This window comes from Salvelinus fontinalis, chromosome 21, assembly GCF_029448725.1.
Source record: "Salvelinus fontinalis isolate EN_2023a chromosome 21, ASM2944872v1, whole genome shotgun sequence".
NCBI classification, from domain to species: Eukaryota; Metazoa; Chordata; class Actinopteri; order Salmoniformes; family Salmonidae; genus Salvelinus; species Salvelinus fontinalis.
The window spans coordinates 37,443,937-37,450,179 of NC_074685.1; the positions used below are offsets into that span (position 1 = coordinate 37,443,937).

At 39.6% G+C, this 6,243-nt stretch overlaps 1 long non-coding RNA gene across 2 annotated transcripts; it reads left to right on the forward strand.

Moving 5' to 3' along the window:
* The first annotated feature begins 1,828 nt into the window (after window positions 1–1,828).
* LOC129819156 (uncharacterized) lies at window positions 1,829–4,126 on the forward strand. Of its 2 annotated transcripts, XR_008754026.1 has the most exons (4): window positions 2,023–2,842; window positions 3,018–3,128; window positions 3,317–3,577; window positions 3,703–4,126. It is a non-coding gene; the product is annotated as an uncharacterized LOC129819156 (long non-coding RNA). The 2 variants fall into 2 exon arrangements; XR_008754025.1 differs by having other exon boundaries at window positions 1,829–2,842; window positions 3,018–3,577.
* The last annotated feature ends 2,117 nt before the right edge of the window (window positions 4,127–6,243 follow it).

The window sequence follows — 6,243 nt, forward strand, 5'->3', positions numbered from 1 at the left end:
GCCACCAAAACAGGCTGAAATTTCAGGCAGTCTTTTCAAACAGCTCTTACACAAAGGGTATTATCATAATTTTCAAAGTATTATTCTAACCTCATAGTGTGGAAATGTATGTAAAACACAGGAAAATCACGTTTGACTGCACAGGGCCATTAAGTTTTAGGAATATAAATTTAACTTTCAACAATAATTTCTAATGGCATCGTACTTAATCAGGTTAAAACTGCAGAAAGAGTCTAAAAATGTGCTGAGATTTATTTTGATGGTATACTAGAAATCACCAAATCGGGTTTGCCCTGCCTAATGCTAACATGAAAGACTGCAGTATATTTTGCTTTGTTAAAGATTCTGACTTTACATTACCTCTTCAACATAACGTTTCAGGACAATACAAAAAGATAGAGAACCAGGGTGTATTCATTAGTGGGATTCCTTTACAAAACGTTTTGTCTGTTGCTTAAAGGAAACCGTTTACTGTTTATCCTAGGAACCAAACGGAAGAAACAAAACAAAACACGGAGCACCTACCCAAATTTGTCCAATGGAAACTCTCGTTTTCGTTGCAAAATGTTTTCCGTTTGGAGTAAACGTTTTCTGTTGCAAAACACATAGATTTTATGTATTTTACTATGTGCAACAGACAAAACATTTTGCAACAGAATCCGACTAATGAATACACCCCCCAAGTTGCACCACTTGTTTTCGTTATTCTGTTTTCAAAAGGGACTTTACATTGATTGTCTGTACTCGCAGCAAAGAGGACAGTCTTAGAAGTGCAAGTAAAATGTGGTGTTAGCTCAACAACTTCAATGGCTTTGCAACCACATGAAATCTCAAACTAACTGTAATACATAGGGACCTCTCCAATCCAAAGCAATTTGTTTGGTTATTTTTGACTTTACATTAAAAAAAAATACTTAAAACCACCCCATATCACATGTATGAACACAACCAACTGATATTGATTCAGGGATCTCTTCCCTCAAATCCACGGCAATTACTGTATAACTTTTTGACTCTATTTCCTCTGAATTTTTATTCAATTTTACTTGCAAATACTTCCTTAAAAACTCAGTAGCTTCCACCCCATATGACTTTAAATGAGTACAACCAACTGTTATTGATTCAGGGATATCTTCCCCTCCAAACTACACCAATTACTTTTGCACTTTGTCTATTTTTTATGAATTCGAATTCATAAAAGTCAAAAGATAAAAACAAGGGGTGTAACTTGTTTGATACCGTCAGCTGATTTAGAACACAGAGTGGCTGCGGGTGCCAATTCTTCGGAACCCTTATCTCGATAGCTAAAGATCCAAAGCTTCTGCGCACGTGTCATTTCCATCATCCTGGCACGTTCCATTGAATAGGTATTGACGAGCATCTTTAATATCAAGTTGAATGAGAGCTATAGCTAGCTAGCATAACTGTCTACATTTCATGTTGAATTTCAAATAATGATTAGAATGCATACATTTTGATCAACCGCTTAGCTCTGATTTATTCCAATAAGCTGTCTATTACCCAAAGGATGTGGACTTGCAGATTTTTTTCTTCCTGTCATAGCTTCAGATCATCTGTTGGTCTTTGCTATTGGGGGGGCTCCCGAGTGGCGCAGCGGTCTAAGACACTGCGTCTCAGTGCCAACGTTATATTGCAGTGGAACCTTAGTGGCCTCCAATAACTTTACCCTGTTGTGTGCCCCTTTCATATTTTCAGCCTTAAAACCGTGCCAGAACTGTGAAATCTGATGTTCCAATATGCCTCAAACTCCTCAAGTTACATAAGAGTGCCCACTACAATGAACTGGATTTACCAGTAGCTGGCCAGTCCTTGTGCCCAGGGGAATCCGCCTGTACACATTTGAACAGATCCTGTTATTCATGAAAGAAACATACATTACAGATGGATACGGAGCCCGCTTACAATCCAAACTCTGTCTAAAAAGGTATGTCAAGAGAATAGTATAAGCTCAATGTAATGTAGTATGTTTTTGTATCGTTTTATAATATTTACCTGGTTGTTGTTGTGTAGCCTGGTCCCAGGTCTGTACTGTCTTGCCAACTCCCACGGTTATTGTCACGTCAAACAATGACCATAGCAGTTAGCAAGACGGCTGTTACGGGATTTTTGTGTTTAATGACTAAAATATGTATACATTTGACTTAGAATTATAACTAAACAGAATACTACTATATCACTGTAAGAATGAATCTTATTATAATCATAAATGTTGAATGTTATGTGTTCCTTGTTAGAAAGAATGGGTTTATCTTCAGACAGGCTAGAATGATGTCTCTACCCAGGGAGGGGAAAGACCTTGGGTTGGTTGTAGATAGTTTAACAGGTGGCAGACAGTAATGAGAACTCGAACTGTATTGCCATTGTATCCGAGAGGAGGTTGGACATTAAAACCTATGACATCATCTTTATTATATAACCTGATGTAAAATGTATTATGATCAGTACTCTCGAGAATAAACGCTATTGATTGATTGACTTTAAGACTGGTTTCTGTCCATTTAATGCTGATAATTATCTTACAAATTCTTATTTATGGGCAGAGTGTTTTAATTGAATTGGTTGATAAACAGGAATTTAAATTCCTTTAACAACGGCACAAACAGATATGGAACGAGGCTCGTTGTTGAGAGTGTGTTGTGTTGGATGGTTTTCCACCCTTTTAGTATTTTTATCCTGTCAAATGAGACAGTCAACATGGAGTCATCTTCTGTGGTTCCTGCTCTTCTTCCTACTGGGGGTTAATGACATGTCTACGGTACTGCCAGCTTCAGGAGCCAACAAAGACTACGGCATATACTGCATAGGACGGTTCTGCTTTCAGGTGTGTGTGTGTGTGTGTGTGTGTGAGAGAGAGAGAGAGAGGCAGGGGAGAGATCACAGATATCTGTCTGTCCTTGAAACTCCTACAGCTTGTTATGGTTTACAGGTCTTATCTGTAAGGCTTAACTGTGTCCAGGAGTATTGTTGTTGTATGAAGCTACCTGTCGTTTCTGTAGGTGTGTATGCTGTGTTCTGTGGGGTACCACCTGTTCTCCTGCCACCTCTCAGAGAAGAAGTGCTGCCACTGGACTACGTTGGAACCTTGGCTGTTACGTTCCAGGGGTCTTGTATGCCTTCCACTGCGGCGTTGTGTCTTAGACAATACATTCCACCATTTGTTCTATTTTTCACTCATACCGTTTGTTTCAGTAAAGATAACTTTTTATAACACATGCAATCTGACACTAAACATATAACTACGCAAACTGGCTCTGAAATGACATCTCTTCTCCTCCCGACATATCTTTTCCCATAGCGTATCTTCTACCCCCCCTCTACTCTAAAGTTCCGGAGACAGGTGTGCCCAGTGATTGTCATAGCGTTGATATTGGCCGTGTTCTTGGCTTAGATCCACCCTCACTACCACTCTAAGGAGTGGCGACACCAGCGTACTGCCATCCTCGGCTCAGTGGTTGGCTACGGGGTCATCCCAGCCGTCCACTGGGTCTGGCTCAATGGAAGCTTCAGCTCTGCTGTCGTCCAGATGAGTCTTCAGATACCTGAATTACAATATTGGGTAACACTTTATTTGAAGGGTACCTACATAAGGACTTAATACCACATTCATAAAGAGTACAATTATGCATCGGTCCAGTATTCTGTTGCCGTGAATGTCTTACCATCTGCTATCTCTGTCTGCAGTTGTTCCTGTCTCGTGATGGTGATGTACTTGATAGCTGGAGCCGAGTTCCTCTTTTACATCGGTAAAATTTACACTTCTCATAGCAAATAACCACTTACATGTGTCATTCTGCAACTTGTCTTGCTCAAACTGATACCTTCAGGCACAACCAGCCCTGCCCCCTTATCTACACCAGCAGCAGCTAGAGCCTCAGACTGGCCCAGCCAACAACCGAGCAGCCACAGACTCTACTGTAGCCACTCAATGTAAACCAGACGACAACTGAACCTTTCACGTAATGTAACAAAATGTGGAAAAAGTCAAGGGGTCTGAATACTTTCCGAATGCACTGTATATACTAAAAGGGACATAATTTGAATGTATCTGTATTAAGGCATGTCTCTCTTTTGATTATTTTAAATGAATAAAGAATGCCTAACAGAATATCATTGTCCAATTAAATGTTAAGATATTTTTTTTTTCATTAGTCTGATTAATTTTGCGTAATTTGATCAGATGCTCAAAGTCTGTCCACGAGAGATTACGCTCAGATTTGCTTTCACTTGAAGATAACAGTAGCTATTAGAAAATGCCTTCCTCCTCAAAGTTAAGAGACCCACTTGTCTTCTCCATACCATCAAATGTCTTATACCAAGGTATAGTTTTGGCATGTTAGGATGACATTTTCTGTAATCCCATTCTATAATCTGTAGTAATCTCTGACCTGCCAGTGAAAATTGAAGGATTATACTCTACAGCCATTGTTCTTTTCTTAGAGACACTAATTATAATTTGAAAGGAAATGGTTAAATAGTCCCAGCACAGACAACAAATCTCAAGATTACAGTCTTGCCTGAGATAATGACAGAGATCATCGCTCTTCACAACAGTCTGTTCGCAAAACATTGCAGAACCACATTAGGAGGATTTATCAGAGGATCTTTTGGAGACCTCAATCTTAGTCTTACTTGACACATTGTCTTTATTTTCAGGTGCAGACAGAGATTAAAAATTCCTACCATGTAAAACACAAAATAACACATTATATCAGAGAATTGGGCTAAACAGCTTTCACTGGTTAATCACCCCATTACATGGCAACTCAGGAGTCTGCACTGTTTTGGGGATTATAGGGTGAGATCAGGGCTTTGTATTACGAGAGAGACTCCATGATAACTGACAGTTCTGAATCAGATGTGAAAGTTATTGCTTGCAAATCCAATGCAAGCATTTTTGTAAAACCTCTTTTCAGGAAAACTGGACATAAAATTGGTTAAATGCCCAGTGCATTCAAAAATGTGATTCTGTGTTTTATATACACAAACCATCTCTTTCCATGATACAGACTGACCAGGTGATGCCAGGTTACCCAATTATTTTTAAGCCGTGAGACATGGATTGTGTATGTGTGCCATGCAGAGGGCGAATGGTCAAAACAAAAGATTTAAGTGCATTTTAATGGGGTACGGCAGTAGGCGCCAGGCGCACCAGTTTGAGTGTCAAGAATTGCAAGGCTGCTGTGTTTTTCTTCACGCTCAGTTTCCTGTGTGTATCAAGAATGGGACACCACCCAAAGGACATCCAGCCAACTTGACACAACTGTGGGAAGAATTTGAGTTAACATTGGCCAGCATCACTGTGGATTGCTTTCAACACCTTGTAGTCCATGCCCTGACAAATTGAGGCTGTTCTGAGGGCAAAAGGGGGTGCAATTCAATATTAGGAAGGTGTTCCTAATGTTTTGTACACTCAGTGTATACTTCCACACTATGACATGAAATTGTGAAAATTATGATAATTACCTTTTAGTGTAAGAGCTGTTTGGAACTCTTCCTTATTGGTCTATTAACTAATTTACCGCCTGTTGATGTCACCAGGCAGGCCAAACGCCATCCCACCAAAACAGGCTTAAATTTCAGGCAGTCTTTTCAAACCTCTGCCAATAACAGCTGGTTTTTCCCTCCCCACGCAGACCACTCCCAGGCAGTCCTCGTAAAATTCTTGCTTGAGAAATTGCTCATCAGCCATTTTTTCCCCTTTTTGACTGTTTTAATTGAAAACCATCACTTTAAGGTTACCCAGAAATTATTTGATATTGAGATAAAAAATGGCTGCGTTGGACCTTTAACTGAATCACTGCTACTTGAACTGCCTTTGCTCGTATTCTACAGATTATATGACGCTTCGTTTCCACCTACTGGATAAAAGACCACATTACAACCAACTGTTAGTTTTAATACTACACTTCATCCTTAAAACAGATAAAATACCTTCCCTCTTTGTAACTTTAATAATTTGGGTAATACCACCAATGCAGGTTTGTCCTAATGAAATGCATTCAGTCCATTCAGTAATGTTGGCAATCAATATATCAGAAAAAGCTCAATAAGTGACTCTGGCTAAAGAATCCTGGTGTGTCTGCTGATCAAACACATTACATGATCGAAATGCTTCCCAATGTAACACTTTATAAACATATCGATGATTCTCAGGGCGAGTTACTAGACAGAAGCTAACATGTGCAGGGTCTTCCCTGCAGAGTAGACAGGAGTGGACTCGTG